Source organism: Bos grunniens, chromosome 3 (genome assembly GCF_055505025.1).
Source record: "Bos grunniens cultivar Pamir isolate PY7600 chromosome 3, Bosgru_T2T1.0, whole genome shotgun sequence".
In the NCBI taxonomy this organism is placed as follows: Eukaryota; Metazoa; Chordata; class Mammalia; order Artiodactyla; family Bovidae; genus Bos; species Bos grunniens.
Window position 1 is genome coordinate 10,801,484 of NC_141167.1, and position 20,306 is coordinate 10,821,789.

A 20,306-nucleotide genomic window follows, 5' to 3' on the forward strand; every position below is an offset into this window, starting at 1 on the left:
ATTTATTTTAGTCACTTTGTGAAACTAATACATTTCATGAACCTCAAGGATAGAAAAGTTATTTTGTCCCTTTTAAAAATATTTAAAACTGATCAGTGGAATTGTGGAATATGATAGAAAATTATGAGAATATAAAACTAAATCCTTACAAAACAATCTGCTGTTTCAAACCAAGGTTAAATGGTAATATTGTAAAAGAACAGTGTAAACTAGAATTAGAAATGCTCAGATGAGTGGATAAAAGGTGTAAAAATAAATGCAAAGAATTCAGGAAAATATTAGAAGTTAAAAGGAATAAAAGTCAAAGTGAAAACTAAAAGGAACTCAAAAAAGTGAATAAACAATTGATAATTCCTAAGAGAAATAGATGGAACTGGAAAGAAGGAAAGTGTTTTAAATAGAGAAGAGTGACACCTCATTGAAAACCTGATATCCATTAAAAAAGAAGTCTGTGAAGAAATCCAGAGCAATGGACAAGAGCAAATACTAAAAACTTGGTGCAGGTTATTATGCTGTTGTCTCTACAGCCACCCTTCTATCCTCAGTCTTGTGGTGACGAAGCTGGAACACTGCACGTTTCTCCTCTGAGTAAGTGCCTGCTCAGTCATTTCAGTCATATCCAAAATACGGGACTCTCTGACCCCATTTCTGTTCTAGCTGTATTTATATTAGCCTCTGCCAGTAGGGGGTCACTAGAGGGAGAATGCAGGTCTGAAGGAAACAGGATTATGTTCCATCCTGTCTACCTTCTGTGGGCTTTATATCTGCTTGTGATTCTTGTGAGCATTATTCCAGCCAGTGCTATTACATCCAGCACTTCGTTCCCTAGCCTCAGCTGAATCAGGTTGCAGTTTTTATAACACCTGAAGCGCTTTCATCATGCCTACTGTCAGAGATACAAGCGGCCCCTTTTCAGGGATCTTGGTCTTAGGTCAAAGCTCAGAGACCAGCACAAGCATCATCCCTCCTCATTGTCTTAACTTTCAGCTCCACGAGGCTGTTCTAATTCCTCTCCTTTCTTTGTTCTCTCATTTCAGGATATTAGGTGCTCTCTCCTTGGGTTTCCCTTGTGGCTCAGTGGTAAAGAATTTGCCTGCCAAGCAGGGGACACAGATTCAGTACCTGTGTTGGGAAAATCCCCTGGAGAAGGAAATGGCAACCCACTCCAGTATTCTTACCTGGAGAATTCCATAGACAGAGGAGCCTGGTGGGCTACAGTCCACGGGGTTGCAAAAGAATCAGACACAACTTAGCTACTAAAAAACCACCACCATGATATCTTGATGTTCTTTTTTTATCCCTTCAGTAACCTATTTATACTTAGTATGTTTTTATATTCTGTTCAGATAACTAGTATGGCTTCTGTTCTGACTGAACTCTGGCTGATACACTGAATCAAGAGAACTTGCTTGAAATTAGAAATACTTTATATATTAGAAAGACACACTGTATACCTAGGAACATTGACCCAGAATAGTCAGTACTGAGTCATGGCCTAAAAAAAAGAATGAAACAATTTTGAAAGGGTTTTTTAAAAGAAAAAGTCCCTGGGAGTCCGGGCCCTCCAACAAAAGCAAGGAGGAAGTCACTTATAGGGAAGATAAATCTGATCATGTTCATACTTTTTGATAGTGACACTATGTTAAAAGATAATGAAGTAACATGAACTTAGGATTTTTCTTTTTTTAGGGGGGGGTCACACCATGCGAGATCTTCGTTTCCTGACCAGGGATCAATCACGCACCACTGCATTAGAAGCACAGGATCTTAACCACGGGACAACCAGGGAAGTTCCCAAACAGGATTTTATATCCAACCAAATGGACTTTCAAGCATAGAAAGCCACAGGTTGTCATCAATAGTTAGAACAATAGTGTTCTAACTCATGATTTCCATGAACCCTACATGAGGAATCTATTAGAATAAGGTTCAGATAACCAGATTAATAGGAGAGGCATTAATGTAAGAGGTGATAAAGCTTTGCAAGTATTGAATGAGTAAGATGAGAATATTACCTTAATGATTACCTATGCTAATACCAGTAATACAGTCAGACATTGTGTACTTCCTAATTGATACTAGCACTAGCTAAGAAAGGCATCCTCAGGTATCTGAATTTCTGTTCCATAGGACTCTATCAGGCTGCTAAGTATTAATTTCAACTCTTTTTTTTTTTTTTTTTCCCCTCTCCCAGTCCTAGTAGCTTTGCAGTTGCTGCTGCTTAATACCTTCTTGGTGCTCTTTAGCCTTTCTAGTCATATAGTTCAAATAACTCATGTGGTTCCAGTCGCCTGACTGGATGTTCCCTGATATAACACTAGCTATGAATCTTGCCAAATAATTCAATCTGGAGTCTTGTCAAAACCCTAGATCTAACTGCTTGTTTACTGGAAATGTAGGGGGTCAGAGGAGCATATTAAACATCAATGGGATTAACCAGCAAAGTCCAAATCCTGGGAAACTGCACAGGATAAACACTTCTAACAAAAACTAACAAGGAAAAAAATGGCAGAGGATCCTCTAAAAGAGCAGTAGGATTTGAAAAAGGATACATGTTTAACTGAAAAAAAATTTTTTGTATTACAGTCCTGGGGGTAATGTCACTGAATTGTACACTTTAAAATGAGGGGATTTAGGGACTTCCCTGGTGGTCCAGTGATTATAAAGGGGACACAATTAAATTCCTGGCCTAGGAAGATCCCACATGCTGCGGGGCAGCTAAGCCCGCGCACCACAACTGCTGAGCCCTCACTCTAGAGCACATGAGCCGCAGCTGCTAAAACCCGGGTGCTAGGGCCCGGCTCTGCAACAAGAGAAGCCACGGCAGTTAAGAAGCCCACACGCCACAACTAGAGTAGCCCCAACCACCGCAACTGGAGAAAGCCCAAGTGCAGCAACGAAGGCCCAGTGTAGACAAAGAGAAATATTTCTTGAGAATTTTATGATACATGAATTATATTTCGATAAAGCTGTTATTTTATTTTTTTTTTTCTGGGGGGATCATGTTTTTTTTTTTTTCTTTTTTTGCCAAATATCAAAATGAATCCACCACAGGTATACATGTGTTCCCCATCCTGAACCCTCCTCCCTCCTCCCTCCCCATACCATCCCTCTGGGTTGTCCCAGTGCACCAGCCCCAAGCATCCAGTATCGTGCATTGAACCTGGACTGGCATCTCGTTTCATACATGATATTTTACATGTTTCAATGCCATTCTCCCAAATCTTCCCACCGTCTCCCTCTCCCACAGAGTCCATAAGACTGTTCTATACATCAGTGTCTCTTTTGCTGTCTCGTATACAGGGTTATCGTTACCATCTTTCTAAATTCCATATATATGCGTTAGTATACTGTATTGGTGTTTTTCCTTCTGGCTTCCTTCACTCTGTATAATAGGCTCCAGTTTCATCCACCTCATTAGAACTGATTCAAATGTATTCTTTTTAATGGCTGAGTAAAAGCTGTTATTTTAGAAGGAGGAGTCATATATCAACAAATTGTGTAGACCATGTTTAGATCTTTAAGCAACTGTGAAAAAAACGGATATTTATAATGATATTGTGGTTATGTGTTTTTTAAAAAGTCACTTTTAGAGAAAAATACTTAAGCTGTTAGTCATGAAATTACCAACATGTAATCTGGGGCTTTAAAATAATCATAGAAGTAGAGGGAATATGTGAGGATCAAGATAAAAAATTGGCCATGATTTCATAGTTGTTGAGTCTAGATGATGGGTATGTAGGGATTCATTGTATTGTTAACTCAGTTTTTACATGTGACATTTTCTATTGTAAGAATGTTACTAAATGATGAACTATTTCCCATTGGAATTCATGCCAGGAATGTAAAGGTGTTTTAATACTAGGAAATTTATTTATGAAATGAAATTTCATATTTCATATTTATTTGTTTATGAAATGCAACAGAATAATATATCAAATTAAGAAAATGATATCAAATACCATAGCATTGCTAAAGCTTTAACTTTTGTGCCTGATTTTAAAAACTTTGGTAAAATTAGAACAAAAGATATTTTCTGTTAACAATAAATTGTTGGTAATATATTTAATAGTAGGTAGGTGAAGACCTAGACAGTAGTACATATAACATTATCAGTTCATTTGTTCAGTCATATCCGACTCTGTGACCCCATGAACTGCAGCACGCCAGGCTTCCCTGTCCATCACCAACTCCCAGAGCTTGCCCAAATTCATGTCCACCGAGTTGGTGATGCCGTCCTACCATCTCATCCTCTGTCATCCCTTTCTCCTCTTGCCTTCAATCTTTCCCAGCATCAGGGTTTTTTCAAATGAGTCAGCTCTTCACATCAGGTGGCCAGAGTATTGGAGTTTCAGCTTCAGCATCAGTCCTTCCAGTGAGTATTCAGGTCTGATTTCCTTTAGGATGGACTGGTTGGATCTCCTTGCAGTCCAAGGGAGTCTCAAGAGCCTTCTCCAACACCACAGTTCAAAAGCATCAATTCTTCAGTGCTCAGCTTTCTTTATGGCCCAACTCTCACATCCATACACGACTACTGGAAAAGCAATAGCGTTGACTAGACAGACCTTTGTCAGCAAAGTTATGTCTCTGCTTTGTAATATGCTGTCTAGGTTGGTCATAGCTTTTCTTCCAAGGAGCAAGCGTCTTTTAATTTCATGGCTGCAGTCACTATCTGCAGTGATTTTGGAGCCCAGAAAAAGTTATCTGATTTATTAATTACAGTGACATTACAAGAATCGTCAGGAGAAGCAGCACCCTGAAAGGTCTCCAACGTGCATGTTTAAATTTATATATGCATAGAAAACCAAAAAGCCCTCTCGTTCTCTTATTTGACTCCACCTGGGTTTCTACCAATATGTCCCTTGAAGAAGTCTATATCAACTCCATGGACTACCCACTTTCCTGCCTCAAATAGACTTATGCTTTTACATCCATCTTGTTTAATTACCTTGTACTGGTGCCTGCTCAGTTCTTCCTTAATAGCAGTTATAACCATATTTTGTTTTCTTCCAAATATGTGGAAACTTTTCCTTTTCAATCAAAAGTATGCCCCTCTGCCCCGAAAAATGTGCGTGTGTATTAGTTCTGTTTCTCTGAAGAACATTAAGATGTATATAACCATTCCATGAAAATGAGTGCAGGACTTCCCTGGCAGTCCAGTGGTTAAGAATCTGCCTGTCAGTCTGACAGAGGTTTGATCCCTGCTCTGGGAAAATTTCACATGCCATGGACCAGCTAAGCCCATGTACCACAACTGCTGCGCTTGTGCCCCAGAACCCACGACCCACAACTCCTGAAGCCAGTGCACCACACAACTCGAGAGCAGCCCCGCTCACAACTGGAGGAGGCCCGTGCACAGTAATGCAGGCCCAGTGCAGCCAAACAAGAAATTAAGGAGGTTAAAAAAGACGAACGTGTGGGAAACCAAAGACAATCTTTTCTTGGGGAAAAAAAAAAAAAGACTGCTAGAACTCATATCCAAAGCAATTAAATTTAAAATACGATATTTGTGTAGGAATAGATAGCTCACTGGACCAGATATATAATGAAATTTAGTATATGATAAAGGCAGCTGAACTAGTGAAGGCTATTTTGATTATCAAGAGACAGAAGCAACTCAAACTAGCTTAAGGAAACAGATTACTTCGGTGGATTGTGAAGCTGAATTCAGGTAGAACTGGAAACCATGAAACCATGAAAATAATGTTACCACAGCTCCTCCTTTTTATCATTAAGCTTTACTCTTTGCTCTATATTGGTTTCATTTTCAAGGAGTTCTCTCTAAGGTAAATAGAAGATGACCAAGCCTGGCTTTTTGCCTTTCTCCATGGTGCCCATTACCTAGCCAACAGAGCTGATAGTTCCAGACAAATAGGAACTCAGGAAAAGATTACATAGTTGAGCATAAGAAGAAATACAACAAACTGAGTAAATTACAGTACAAGAAGAAGAGAAAAATATATACAGAACAAAAAGTTTAAACATACATAAGCAGGAGCCTCACGGAGAGAAGGGATAATATTGAAAACATCTGTGCATTCACACACAGTTGCTCAGTCGTGTCCAACTCTGCAATTCCATGGACTGGAGCCTGGCAGGTTCCACTAGCCATGGGATTATTCAGGCAAGAATACTGGAGTAAGTTGCCATGCCCTCCTCCAAGGGATCTTTCCAATGCAGGGATCGAACACGCCCCTCCGGCTTCTGCATTAGCAGGTAGACTTTTTACCACTAAGCCACCTGGGAAGTCAATTGAAAGCGTGAAGCAACACTTTCTAACACCATACACAAAAATAAAATGGATTAAAGATCTAAACGTAAGACCAGAAACTATAAAATTCCTAGAGGAGAACATAGGCAAAACATAAATCACAGCAGGATCCTCTATGACCCACTTCCAGAATATTGGAAATAAAAGCAAAAATAAGTGGGACCTAGTTAAAAGCTTCTGCACAACAAAGGAAACTATAAGCAAGGTGAAAAGACAGCCTTCAGAATGGGAGAAAATAATAGCAAATGAAGCAACTGACAATCTCAAAAATACACAAGCAACTCCTGCAGCTCAATTCCAGAAAAATAAATGAACCAATCAAAAAACGGGCCAAAGAACTAAATGGACATTTCTCCAAAGAAGACATACAGATGGCTAACAAACATGTGAAAAGATGCTCAACATCACTCATTATCAGAGAAATACAAATCAAAACCACAATGAGGTACCATTTCATGCCAGTCAGAATGGCTGCTATCCAAAAGTCTACAAGCAATAAATGCTGGAGAGGTTGTGGAGAAAAGGGAACCCTCTTACACTGTTGGTGGGAATGCAAACTAGTACAGCCACTATGGAGAACAGTGTGGAGATTCCTTAAAAAACGAAATAGAACTGCCATACGACCCAGCAATCCCACTGCTGGGCATATACACTGAGGAAACCAGAATTGAAAGAGACACGTGTACCCCAATATTCATCGCAGCACTGTTTATAATAGCCAGGACGTGGAAGCAACCTAGATATCAGCAGACGAATGGATAAGAGAGCTGTGGTACTTATGCACAATGGAGTGTTAGTGAGCCATGTAAAAAGAATACATTTGAATCAGTTCTAATGAGGTGGATGAAACTGGAGCCTATTATACAGAGTCAAGTAAGCCAGAAAGAAAAACACCAATACAGTATACTAACGCATATGTATGGAATTTAGAAAGATGGTAACGATAACCCTGTATACGAGACAGCAAAAGAGACACTGATGTATAGAACAGTCTTTTGGACTCTGGGAGAGGGAGAGGATGGGATGATTTGGGAGAATGGCATTGAAACATGTATAGTATCATATGTGAAGCGAATCGCCAGTCCAGGTTCGATGCAGGATACAGGAAGCTTGGGGCTGGTGCACTGAGATGACCCAGAGGGATAGTATGGGGAGGGAGGTGGGAGCAGGGTTCAGGATGGGAAACACGTGTACACCCATGGCGGATTCATGTTGATGTATGGCAAAACCAATACAATATTGTAAAGTAAAAATAATGAACTGAAGGTCAAAAAAAAAAAAAAAAAAGCATGAAGCAAGAATAAAGAGTTACAAAGGGAAACTTAATACTAGGTACAAAAATGTATAATAATTGAAATGAAGAACAGAAAATGTAGATTGGAGAAAATAATGAGAGAATATACCCCCCCAAAAAGGAAAAGGAATCTAAATGTTTAACTACAAAAAAAAGAATACAAAAGAAGCCAGTAATGGAGGAAATGAGGGATGAAGACCTATAAGGCATACAGAAAATAGCAAAACGACAGAAGTAAGTCCTTCTTTACCAGTAATTACTTTAAATGGTTTAAACTCTCCAGTCAAAACACAGGGTAGCCGAAAACAAAAAAAAACACAGTGAAGCTCCATTTCATACCCACTGCTGCTGCTAAGTCGCTTCAGTCATGTCCGACACTGTGCGACCCCATAGATGGCAGCCCACCAGGCTCCCCCGTCCCTGGGATTCTGCAAGCACAAGTACTGGAGTGGGGTGCCATTGCCTTCTCCATCATACCCACTAGAAGGGCCATAATCAAAACACTGAAAACAGCCAAGTGTTGGTGAGAAATTAAAACTGTCATACACCTGCTAGTGGGAAGTGGGTTCTGTGGAAAAGTTTGGTGGTTCCTCAAAATGTTAAAGTTACCTTAAAACCGAGGAATCTCACTCCTAGGTAGATATTCAACTGAAAACACATGTTAACACAGAAACTTGTGTGTGAATGTTCGTAGCATCACCATTCACAAAAGCAGAAACAACCCAAGCATCCATCAACCGATAAATGGATAAACAAATTCTGTTTTATCCATAGAATGGAATATAAGCCCGTGCACCACAACTATTGAACCTGTGCTCTAGAGCCCAGGAGCCTCAACTACGGAGCCCATGTGTCTAGAGCCCATGCTCTGCAACAACAGAAGCAACTACAATGAGAAGCCTAGATGCCACAACTAGAGAAAAGCCCAAGCAGCAACAAGGATCCAGCATAGCCAAAAATAAAAGTTTTTAAAAAGACAATAAAGAAGTCAACATAAATTTATTAAAAAAAAAAAAAAAGACGTCTACCCTGAGACTGTCGTGCTGAAGCTAGGAGTAGGCATTCCAGTCAACAGCCTCAGCTGAGCCCTTGGCCAATAACCAGCATCTGGCAATCATGTCAGTGTCACCTTGAATGTCACGCCCAGAGAATTTTGTGATGACTGCAGACCAGTCAACAACTGACTGCAATTGCATGAGATCCCAAGCAAAAATGGTCGTCAAGCCCTTCGTAAATTCCTGACACATGAAGCTGTGATGAAGTAAAATGATTGGGGTAATTTATTACACAGCAACAGGAACCAGAACAATTCCTGTCTGAGATGGACCATTTAACACATTTGATTTTTATAAGTCTACTTGCCAAAACTGGACTGAGAGATTTACTGTGAAATCTGATAAAGTTCTTCATTTGGTTACCTCACATCCATACTCAGTCTTGAAAGATAACGCTGTGTACACGTGATAAGGAATCTTTTCGTTAGTATAATTTTTTATGTACAGAAACACTGGCCTAGAGATTAGAGCATAAATTTTAATCTCAGTTCTGCCATTTACTGATTTTTGTGACCTTGGTTAATTCACTTTGAGTGCCAGTGCCTTTGTTTATTGAGGCTACTTCCCAGAATTATAGTGTAAAGATTTAATGAAATACTATAAGTGAAATAACTCAGTAAACTATATAAGTTTATAGTTATGAAGTTATTTCACCTATATGATTTCTCTTTTTAAACTTTTTTTTGGTAATATTTATTTATTTTGGCTTCACTGGGTCTTCGTTGCTGCTCGAGGGCTTTAGTTTCAGTGAGCAGGTGCTGTTCTCTAGTAGCGATGCTCAGGATGCTCGCTGCAGGGGCCTGTCTTGTGGAGCAAGGCCTAGGCGTTCAGGCTCAGTAGCTGTGGCACATGTGCTTAGTCTCTGTGCCTGTAGGATCTTCCTGGACCAGAGATTGAACCCATGTCCCCTGCACTGTAGGCAGATTCTTAACCACTGGACCTCCACGGAAGTCCTCCCCAATTTGATTTCACTAAAATAATTCCTACGCTATTTCCCTGGGTGGTAGCCATGATTATTAATAAATGTTATAGGACTGGTTGGGGCTTCCCAGGTGGCGCTAGTAGTAAAGAATCTGTCTTCCAATGCAAGAGACACATAAGATGTTGATACGATCCCTGGGTCAGGAAGATCCCCTGGAGTAGGGAATGGCACTCCACTCCAGTATTCTTGCCTGAAAAATCCTATGGGCAGAGGAGCCTGGTGAGCTACAACCTGCTGCTGCTGCTGCTGCTAAGTCGCTTCAGTCGTGTCCAACTCTGTGCGACCCCACAGACGGCAGCCCACCAGGCTCCCCCGTCCCTGGGATTCTCCAGGCAAGAGCACTGGAATGGGTTACCATTTCCTTTTCCAGTGCATGAAAGTGAAAAGTGAAAGTGAAGTCGCTCAGTCGTGTCCGACTCTTCGAAACCCCATGGACTGCACCCTACCAGGCTCCTCTGTCCATGGGATTCTCCAGGCAAGAGTACTGGAGTGGGGTGCCATCGCCTTCTCCGAGCAACAACCTATGGGGCTGCAAAGAGTTAGACACGACTTAGTGACCGAGCACACACGTAGGACTAGTTGGCATAGAGCAGAGCAGGAGAAAAGAACAGGGATCTATCAGCGACTAACAGAAGAAGTGAGTACCAGGCCCAGATCATGAAGGAAATAACCAAGGTAATTAGAAGATGATAAAGTCATGTATCTCAGCATTTCGGAATTTCAATTGAAAATGTGAAGCAGAAGTTGATTTTATACAAAAATATCAAAGTCAGAATGACCCTTGTGGCAAATGAGAATTAGTAAGTAAAGTGACATGTGAAGCTTCCAGGAAAACACATGCAGAAATGTCCTAGTTACCAGATGGGATAAAAGCAAAAGAAAGCTGTGGAGTCTAATATGGAAAAAGCCTATTTCCTGAAGGTAACAATATATTATTTACTAATGGTTCCTTGGTATGAACCATTGAAATCATATTTTTTTTTTCTTCTTCCACAACGGTAAAGATAATTCCATATTAAACATTACCTCTCAAAGGCAAGGTCTGTATCTTTTTTAGAGGGGTGGAGAGCGGGGTGTGGGCCAGCGACACTGTGCAGCATGCCAGATCTTAGTTCCCTAATCAGGGATTGAATCCATGGTCCCTGCAGTGGAAGCCCAGAGTTTTAACCACAGGCCAGCCAGTGAATTCTGAAGGTCTGTATCTTATTTTGCGTTCAGTTCAGTCGCTCAGTCGTGTCTGACTCTGCAACCCCATGGACTGCAGCACGCCAGGCCTCCCTGTCCACCAACTCCTGGAGCCTACCCAAACTCATGTCCGTTGAGTCAGTGATGCCATCCAACCATCTCATCCTGTTGTCCCCTTCTCCTCCTACCCTCAATCTTTCCCAGCATCAGGGTCTTTTCCAGTGAGTCAGCTCTTCGCATGAGGTGGCCAAAGTATTGGAGTTTCAGCTTCAAAATCAGTCCTTCCAATGAACACCCAGGACTGATCTCCTTTAGGATGGACTGGTTGGATCTCCTTGCAGTCCAAGGGACTCTCAAGAGTCTTCTCCAACACCACAGTTCAAAAGCATCAATTCTTTAGCACTCAGCTTTCTTTATAGTCCAACTTTCACATCCATACATGATCACTGGGAAAACCATAGCCTTGACTAAGCAGATCTTTGTTGGCAAAGTAATGTCTCTGCTTTTTTAATATGCTGTCTAGGTTGGTCATAACTTTGCTTCCAAGGAGTAAGTGTCTTTTAATTTCATGGCTGCAGTCACCATCTGCAGTGATTTTGGAGCCCAAAAAAATAAAGTCTGACACTGTTTCCACTGTTTCCCCATCTATTTGCCATGAAGTGATGGGACCAGATGCCATGATCTTAGTTTTCTGAATGTTGAGCTTTAAACCAACTTTCTCACTCCTTTCTTTCACTTTCATCAAGAGGCTCTTTAGTTCTTCACTTTAGTAGACCATAAAAAAATGTTCCCTGAGTAAAATGTAAGAGGTCATTAATATCTTAGATACAGTGGCACGTGTGCATGCCTGCTAAGTTGCTGCAGTCATGTCCACTTCTTTGAAACCCTGTGGACTGTAGCCCAGCAGCCTTTTCTGCCAATGAGATTCTCCAGGCAAGAATACTCAAGTGGATTGCCATGCCCTCCTCCAGGGGATCCTTCTCACCCAGGGATTGAACACTTGTCTCCTGCAGCTCCTGTATTGCAGGTGGATTCCTTACTGCTGACCCACTAGGGAAGACCTAGATATACTGGATAAAACACCAAATGTGGAATAAGTTTCGTATCTGAGTGTCAGCTCTGCCATTTACTAGTTCAGAGACTTTGGATAAGCCATGTTCTCTCAGGCTCAGTCTCCTTGGTAAAACAGGAATTCTTTCTAATGTATAAAATAATTATACTGTTATTTTAAATTTATTTTACACCAGGATTCTCACAGAGGATTCAAAGTCCAGTAAGACATGCTCCCTGCCACTCAGAGGTCTAATGGGTGAAACAACTGTAGACAAATAAATCCAATGGTTAACAATAAAGGAACACCAAAGGAATCATCATTTTTCTTTGTGTGTCTGCATGTGTGTGTGTACCTCTGAGTTGTGGAAATTAAAAAAAAAAAATATATGTTTTATAATAAAAAGAAAAGTAAGAGTATCCTGAAAGTTGATATTTGCTAGTCTTGAAACGGAGCAGGACCCTATGGTCCTTGCCACCACCCACCCGCCCCCCCTCATGTCCTCTGCATGCCTTTTGTCTGTGGATAACTTTAGTCAAAGAACAAGTTTAATCAGAGAAGTGAGAAATGCTGAAACAAAGGAAAACAGTCATAGGAGACTAAATAATTATAGTCATTAAACATAGTCAAGGACCTTTAGTTTTTTCCCAAGGGCTATAGATAATATTCTGAGCCACATCCTGTGAGCTGTCTTATAGATACTAAAACACCAGGTGGAGAAGTTAATTACATGATGACCAGAGTCTACCCAGGACATGAACTGCTACAATTTTGAGAATTGGAACAAATGGACCCTGGAAATAAAAATTAACTGTACCTGAAACAACCTAAATGATGCTAGTCAGACCACCGATGACCGATTTGAAGATGACTGTTAGAGATGACCAGAGAAGGCAATGGCATCCCACTCCAGTACTCTTGCCTGGAGAATCCCATGGACGGAGGAGCCTGGTAGGCTGCAGTCCCTGGGGTCGTGAAGAGTTGGACACGACTGAGCGACTTCACTTTCACTTTTCACTTTCATGCATTGGAGAAGGAAATGGCAACCCACTCCAGTGTTCTTGCCTGGAGAATCCCAGGGACAGTGGAGCCTGTTGGGCTGCCGTCTATGGGGTCACACAGAGTCCGACACGACTGAAGCGACTTAGCAGCAGCAGCAGTTAGAGATGACTGCTGATTCTGCATGTAGCTGCCCCCTCTTATGTCTAGAAAAGCTCTCACTCCCTACTTGTCAGAGGGGGAGTGAGTTGGCCTTTGGATAGACATCCGCCACCCTCCCTGCCTTCTCAGTTGCTGGCATCTGAAATAAAGCAAACTTTCTTTTCCACCAACCCGGCCTGCTTATTGGCTTTTGACTGGTGAGCAGCCGGATCCACTACACACCATTTGGTAACAGTTTGACAAACTGCAGGTCTTTCTAGGAAGCTGGAACAGTGTGTACAGAGGTAAAGAAGTAGAAAATGCAAGATACACTTGGGGAAGTACAAATAGTTTAGTTTGCATGAACAATTGTTTCAAAGGCATAACAAAAGGTGTAACTAAATAAGGAGCTATTAATAGAGTTATGTGACCTGGTAAGGAGTTTCAGGGAGAAGGCAATTGCATCCCACTCCAGTACTCTTCGGAGAAGGTGATGGCACCCCACTCCAGTACTCTTGCCTGGAAAATCCCATGGACGGAGGAGCCTGGTGGGCTGCAGTCCATGGGGTCGAGAAGAGTCTGACACGACTGAGCGACTTCACTTTCACTTTTCACTTCATGCATTGGAGAAGGAAATGGCAACCTACTCCAGTGTTCTTGCCTGGAGAATCCCAGGGATGGCGGAGCCTGGTGGGCTGCCGTTTCTGGGGTCACACAGAGTCGGACATGACTGAAGCGGCTTAGCAGCAGCAGCAGCAGCCAGTACTCTTGCCTGGAAAATCCCACGGACGGAGGAGCCTGGTAGGCTGCAGTCCATGGGGTCTCGAAGAGTCGGACACGACTGAGCGACTTCACTTTCACTTTTCACTTTCATGCACTGGAGGAGGAAATGGCAACCCACTCCAGTGTTCTTGCCTGGAGACTCCCAGGGATGGGGAAGCCTGGTGGGCTGCCGTCTATGGGGTCACACAGAGTCGGACATGACTGAAGCGACTTAGCAGCAGCAGCAAGGAGTTTCAACTTCATCTTGAGTTGACCAAAAAGTTCGTTCAGATTTTTCCTTTCTTTCTGGCCAACACATACAAGAGAAAGGGATTCTGAACACCACATAAATAAAATTAGAGTTCCGGGGAAAAAGCCTGACAGCCGTGCAAGTGCCAGTGAAGAAGGGGAGACTCGTAAAGGGTAGCAGAGTCCAAGTGGAGTACACTGACACTGGATTAGGATGGTTTGGGCAGATACAAAAAGGGCTTGAATTAGATATTTAGGAAGTATAATCTACAGTACTTAGAGAACAATTGCCTGAGCAAAGGGGAGGGAAATGTAAAATAATACTATTTTAAATTCTACCATAAAGGAAAGTTGTGAGGAAAAAAATAACATTTGCTTTGATTTAGTTTTTCTTTTTAACGTCTCATGTAAAATACTAAATAAAATTCCACCAAAAATTTTAAAAACAAGGAGGGGCAAGAGTATACAAGTGTAATACAACCATATATCAGAGAACCTAAAAAGTATAAGATGAAGGAAAGAAAAATGAGTAACATCTGTTTGTTGCTGTTGTTGTTTAGTTGCGAAGCAGTGTTTGACTCTTGCAACCCCATGGACCGTAGCCTGCCAGGCTCCTCTGTTCAAGGCATTTCCTAGGCAAGAATACTGGAGTGGGTTGCCATTTTCTGCCCCAGGGGATCTTCCCGACCCAGGATTGAACCCTTGTCTCCTTGCCTTACAGGTGGATTCTTTACCACTGAGCCACCAGAAAAGTCTATAATATTTATTACTTGGTTCCATACAAAAGGAAACCATATTGTTACTTTCATCTGGTTTTGCCCTGAATAGAAAAATTTGGTTTGACTCTCTAATGGAAAAATTACATTATTAGTTATTTCAGTGTGGCATGTGGGATCTTACTTCCCCGACCAGGAATCAAACCCATACACCTTGCATTGGAAACTTGGAGCCTTAACCACTGGACCACCAGGGAAGTCCCTATAGTTTAAAGTCTGAAACCAGAAAGAGAACAGGATAAGCTGTCTAGCTGAACCCTGTTGGGTTCACTCATAATTTTATCCAGCAGTCCTTGTGGTGCTAGCACATCTTTGTTAAATTCACCATCTTATTTGCTGAAAATAAATCCCTGGTTCCAAATCAATATATAAATGAAGAGCTGGTTTCCCTATAACACAAAGTAAAATATCAATGAATCCCCACATGTAACACTTTTCCTTTTTGTCTGTTACAGCTAAGGGCAAAGTGTGCTTCTACTGCCCGATCCAAAACCCTTTTCTCAGACACAGACTGGCTTTCTAGTCTGTTGGAATTGCTACCACAGAATGTCATTTAAATGTCTCTCCACACCACAGGCTTAGAGTTGAACATTCTCTAAAGTCCCTCTTTCTCACTGGCCTCAAAAAATACACCAGTCCCTTTTGCTTTTAGGATCTGAGACATATTTATTTTGTGGAAACAATATAAAGTTCCAACCATCCCAGCTGAGGCATCAGATATGTGAAGTAGCCACCTTGGTCCAACAGTCTTCAGACAACAAAAGCTCCAGTGTCTGTCCACCTTGCTGAGGCCAGTCAACTCTCAACACCATAATAATTTGTTGTCCCAAGTCACTAAATTTAGGGGTGGTTTGTTATGAGCATTAGACCATAGAAACTACTGAGATGGATACCTGGGCAAGGGGTCAGACAATTTAGGAGGCAATTTTAATAATCTGGGTCTGAGATCTCAGTGCCTCTTGCTCAAGCTGTTTGCAAAGAACAAAAGAAAAGTGTTGTGATCAAAATCCTTAATAATGGCCTACAAATGATCTTACTTCAGCCTACTGCTCAGGCCTCTTCTTATACAGCAGTCTTTTTTAAAAAACCATTTTATTGGGGTGTAATTCACATACCATCCCATTCCCTCCAAAGCATATGATTTAATAGTTTTTAGTATATTCACAGATACATGCATCCATTACTACTTTAGAATATTTTTATTACCACAAGAAGGAATCCTGTATCCTTTAGCAATTACACCCTTATTCCTACTTTCCCATTTCTTAACACCTTTCCCCCAGTCCTAAGCAACCACTTACCTACTTTGTAGATTTCCCTGTTCTGGCCATTTTATACAAATAGAATCATATAATACGCGGTCTTTTGTGACGGGCTTCACTTCTCTTGTAGCACGTATCACTACTTCATTCTTTTTTATGGCTAATATTCCACAGTATGGATATATCACTACATGTTTATCCATTCATCCATGACTTTTATTTCCACATTTTGGCTGTTATGAATGATTCTATAAACATTCATGTACAAATTTTTGTGAGCATGTTTTCATTTCTCTCAGGTTATTAGACTTGCTGGGTCACATGGTAACTGAGGAACTGCTACTGTTTTCCAAGATGGCTACACAATTTTACACTCCCGATAGTGTATGGTGCTGCTGCTAAGTTGCTTCAGTCATGTCCGACTCTGTGCGACCCCATAGACAGCAGCCCACCAGGCTTCCCCGTCCCTGGGATTCTCCAGGCAAGAACACTGGAGTGGGTTGCCATTTCCTTCTCCAATGCATGAAAGTCAAAGTGAAGTTGCTCAGTCGTGTCCGACTCTTTGAGACCCCATGGACTGCAGCTCTCCAGGCTCCTCCATTCATGGGATTTTCCAGGCAAGAGTACTGGAGTGGGGTGCCATCGCCTTCTCTGCCCAATAGTGTATGAGGGCTCTGGTTTCTTCACATTTCTGCCAACAATCTAGTAGTTGTAAAGTGGTATTTTTTTTCCTTCTCCAACTTTTATTAAGGTATTATTGACAAACATAATTGTATAATAAAGTGTACATTGTGACTGGATACATTATGAAAGCACCTAGCAACTGCTGCTCTTTGAAAACATTTTAAGTTCTACTCTCTTAGTAAATTTCAATTCTATAATGCAGTGTTTATGAACTAGTCACCATATTACAAAGAATTGATGTTTTTGAACTGTGGTGTTGAAGACTCTTGAGTCCCTTGGATTGCAAGGAGATCCAACCAGTCCATCCTAAAGATCAGTCCTGGGTGTTCATTGGAAAGACTCATGCTGAAGCTGAAACTCCAATAGTCTGGCCACCTGATGCGAAGAACTGACTCATTTGAAAAGACCCTGATGCTGGGGAAGATTGAAGGTGGGAGAAGGGGATGACAGAGGATGAGATGGCTGGATGGCATCACTGACTCAATGGACATGGCTTTGGGTGGACTCCGGGAGTTGGTGATGGACAGGGAGGCCTGGCGTGCTGCAGTTCATGGGGTCACAGTCGGACAAGACTGAGCGACTGAATTGAACTGAACACCATATTATCTTCAGACAGCCTATAGTTCAAAGTGTGAACTGGTATCTCGGGGTATATACATGTATCTTTCATGGCAAGCTGCACAACCAGGGATGGAAGCTGGGCCCCTGCGCTGGAAGTGTGGAGTCCTAACCACTGGACGGCCATGTTCCTTTGAAGAAAAGTGATAAACCCAACATGCCCATTTTTTGTTGAACACCTTTTCAGTGTCATATTTAATAGTCTCTCACCCAACTCATTTACCCATTTTCTAAGTTTAATTTTATTCGTACATTTAGATTTTCAACACTTTAGTTGTTAAGTAAATGAGTTTGGGGAATACCATGCTGTGTTAAATCTTCAAATTCTTAAAAACGGGATGTTTTCCTATTTGGCACTTTAATGTCTTCTGAGTCTTTCCCCAGACCGCACGATTGCACTCATCTCACACACTAGCAAAGTAATGCTCAAAATTCTCCAGGCCAGGCTTCAACAGTATGTGAACTGTGAACTTCCAGACGTTCAAGCCAGATTTAGAAAAGGCAGAGGAACCAGAGATCAAATTGCTAACATTCATTAGATCAATGAAGCAAGAGTTCCAGGAAAACATCTACTTCTGCTTTATTGACAGTGTGTGGATCACAACAAACTGGAAAATTCTTCAAGAAATGGGAATACCAGACCACCCAACCTGCCTCGTGAGAAACCTATGCAGGTCAAGCAACAGTTAGAACTGGACATAGAACAGACTGGTTCCAAATCGGGAAAGGAATACATCAATGCTGCATATTGTCACCCCTAGTTAACTTACATGCAGAGTACATCATGAGAAATGTTGGACTGGATGAAGCACAAGCTGGAATCAAGATTGCAGGGAGAAGTATCAGTAACCTCAAACATGCAGATGACACCACCCTTATGAAGAAAGCGAAGAACTAAAGAGCCTCTTGGTGAAAGAGGAGAGTGAAAAAGCTGGCTTAAAACTCAACATTCAGAAATCTAAGATCATGGCATTCAGTCCCATCACTTTATGGCAAATAGAGGGGGAAACAACAGAAACAGTGAGACTATTTTTCTGGGCTCCAAAATCACTGAAGATGGTGACTGCAGCCATGAAATTAAGACACTTGCTCCTTGGAAGAAAAGCTATGACCAACCTAGGCAGCATATTAAAAAGCATAGACATTACTTTGCCAGCAAAGGTCCATCTAGTCAAAGCTATTTCCCAGCAGTCCTGTATGGATGTGAGAGTTGGGACTATAAAGAAAGCTGAGTGCCAAACAATTGATGCTTTTGAGCTGTGGTGCTGGAGAAGACTCTTGGACTGCAAGGGGATCCAACCAGTCCATCCAAAAGGAGGTCCATCCTGAGTATTCATCAGAAGGACTGATGCTGAAGCTTAAACTCTCAATACTTTGGCTTCCTGATGCAAAGAACGGACTCATTTGAAAAGATCCTGATGCTGGGAAAGATTGAGGGCAGGAGAAAGGGAAGACAGAGGATGAGATGGTTGGATGGCATCACTGATTCTATGGACATGAGTTTAAGCAGGCTCTGGGAGTTGGTGATGGACAGGGAAGCCTGGTGTGCTGAATGAAGTCCATTGGTTTCCAAAGAGACAGACACAACCAAGTGACTGAACTGAACCGAGTCTTTTCCTTCTCATCCTCCTTGACCTCAAGTATGTCTGGAACTTTTTCAAATTTGGCTGTGTTGGGTCTCCACTGTGGCACAGGCTTGAGCTTCTCTTGTTACTGCACATGGGCGCTACAGGTCACAGGCTCATGTGGAATCAAGTTCCACAACCAAGGGGCTGAAACTACACTCCCTGCATTGGAAGATGGATTAAGACCCGGGACCACTGGGGAAGTCTCCCAACCCAGTTTAACATCAAAGATAGAAGACGTGCAAAACATTACATGCCTCATACACAGTATGTTAAAAACCTTGTGGACTCATTCTCAACTTAAGCTCCCCTGACTTCCCTATACACACTTAAAAATAGCAACTAATCAATACACCTTGCAAGGCAGGGATTTTTATTTAACCCTAATATAGCATGAGGTTAAACAACTTGTCAAATACAAGAGCATATTAAAAAGCAAGAGACATTTCACAAAGGTCCATACAGTCAAAGCTGTTTCTCCAGTAGTCATATATTTGCATTGAACCGTGCCAATGAATTGATTCTTTCAAACTGTGGTGCTGTAGACTGTGTCTCTTGGACAGCAGGATCAAACCAGTCAATCCTAAAGGAAATAAACACTGAATATTCATTGAAAGGATTGACACGGAAGCTCTAATATTGTGGCCACGTGATACGAAGAGTTGACTCACTGGGAAAGACCCTGATGCTAGTTAGATAGGAGGGCAGAAGGGGGCAAGAAAATGAGACGGTTGGATGGCATCAACATGAGTTTTTTGAGCAAACTTCAGGAAACTGAAGGACAGAGAAGCCTAGTGTGCTGCAGCCCATGGGGTTGCAGAGTTGGGGCATGACTTAGCAACTGAACATGTAACTTGTCAAAAACAGTTTAAAGAATTATTTTGAATATATACCTCACATTAATTTGGTTTGTAGAACAGCTTGTCAAATTGTAATGAGTTTTCAAGAATGAAGGGGATAAGCAGATTTTATAGTAAATTACAACAGTATTTCCCTTACACTTATAGGTAAACTGAGAATTTGCCCATTACACTGTACATAAAATTCAACTCCAGTTTACAGAAATTGCCACTCAGGACAACCAAAATGTTGTATTTGGCAATATGCAATTCAGTCTTTGAGTGAAATAACACCCAATTACTCATAACCATAATTTGGTAATCCTTTTCTAATACACAATAGTACATAAAATGGAGAAGGCAATGGCACCCCACTCCAGTACTCTTGCCTGGAAAATCCCATGGATGGAGGAGCCTGGAAGGCTGCAGTCCATGGGGTCGCTGAGGGTCAGACACAACTGAGCGACTTCATTTTCATCACTTTCATGCATTGGAGAAGGAAATGGCAACCCA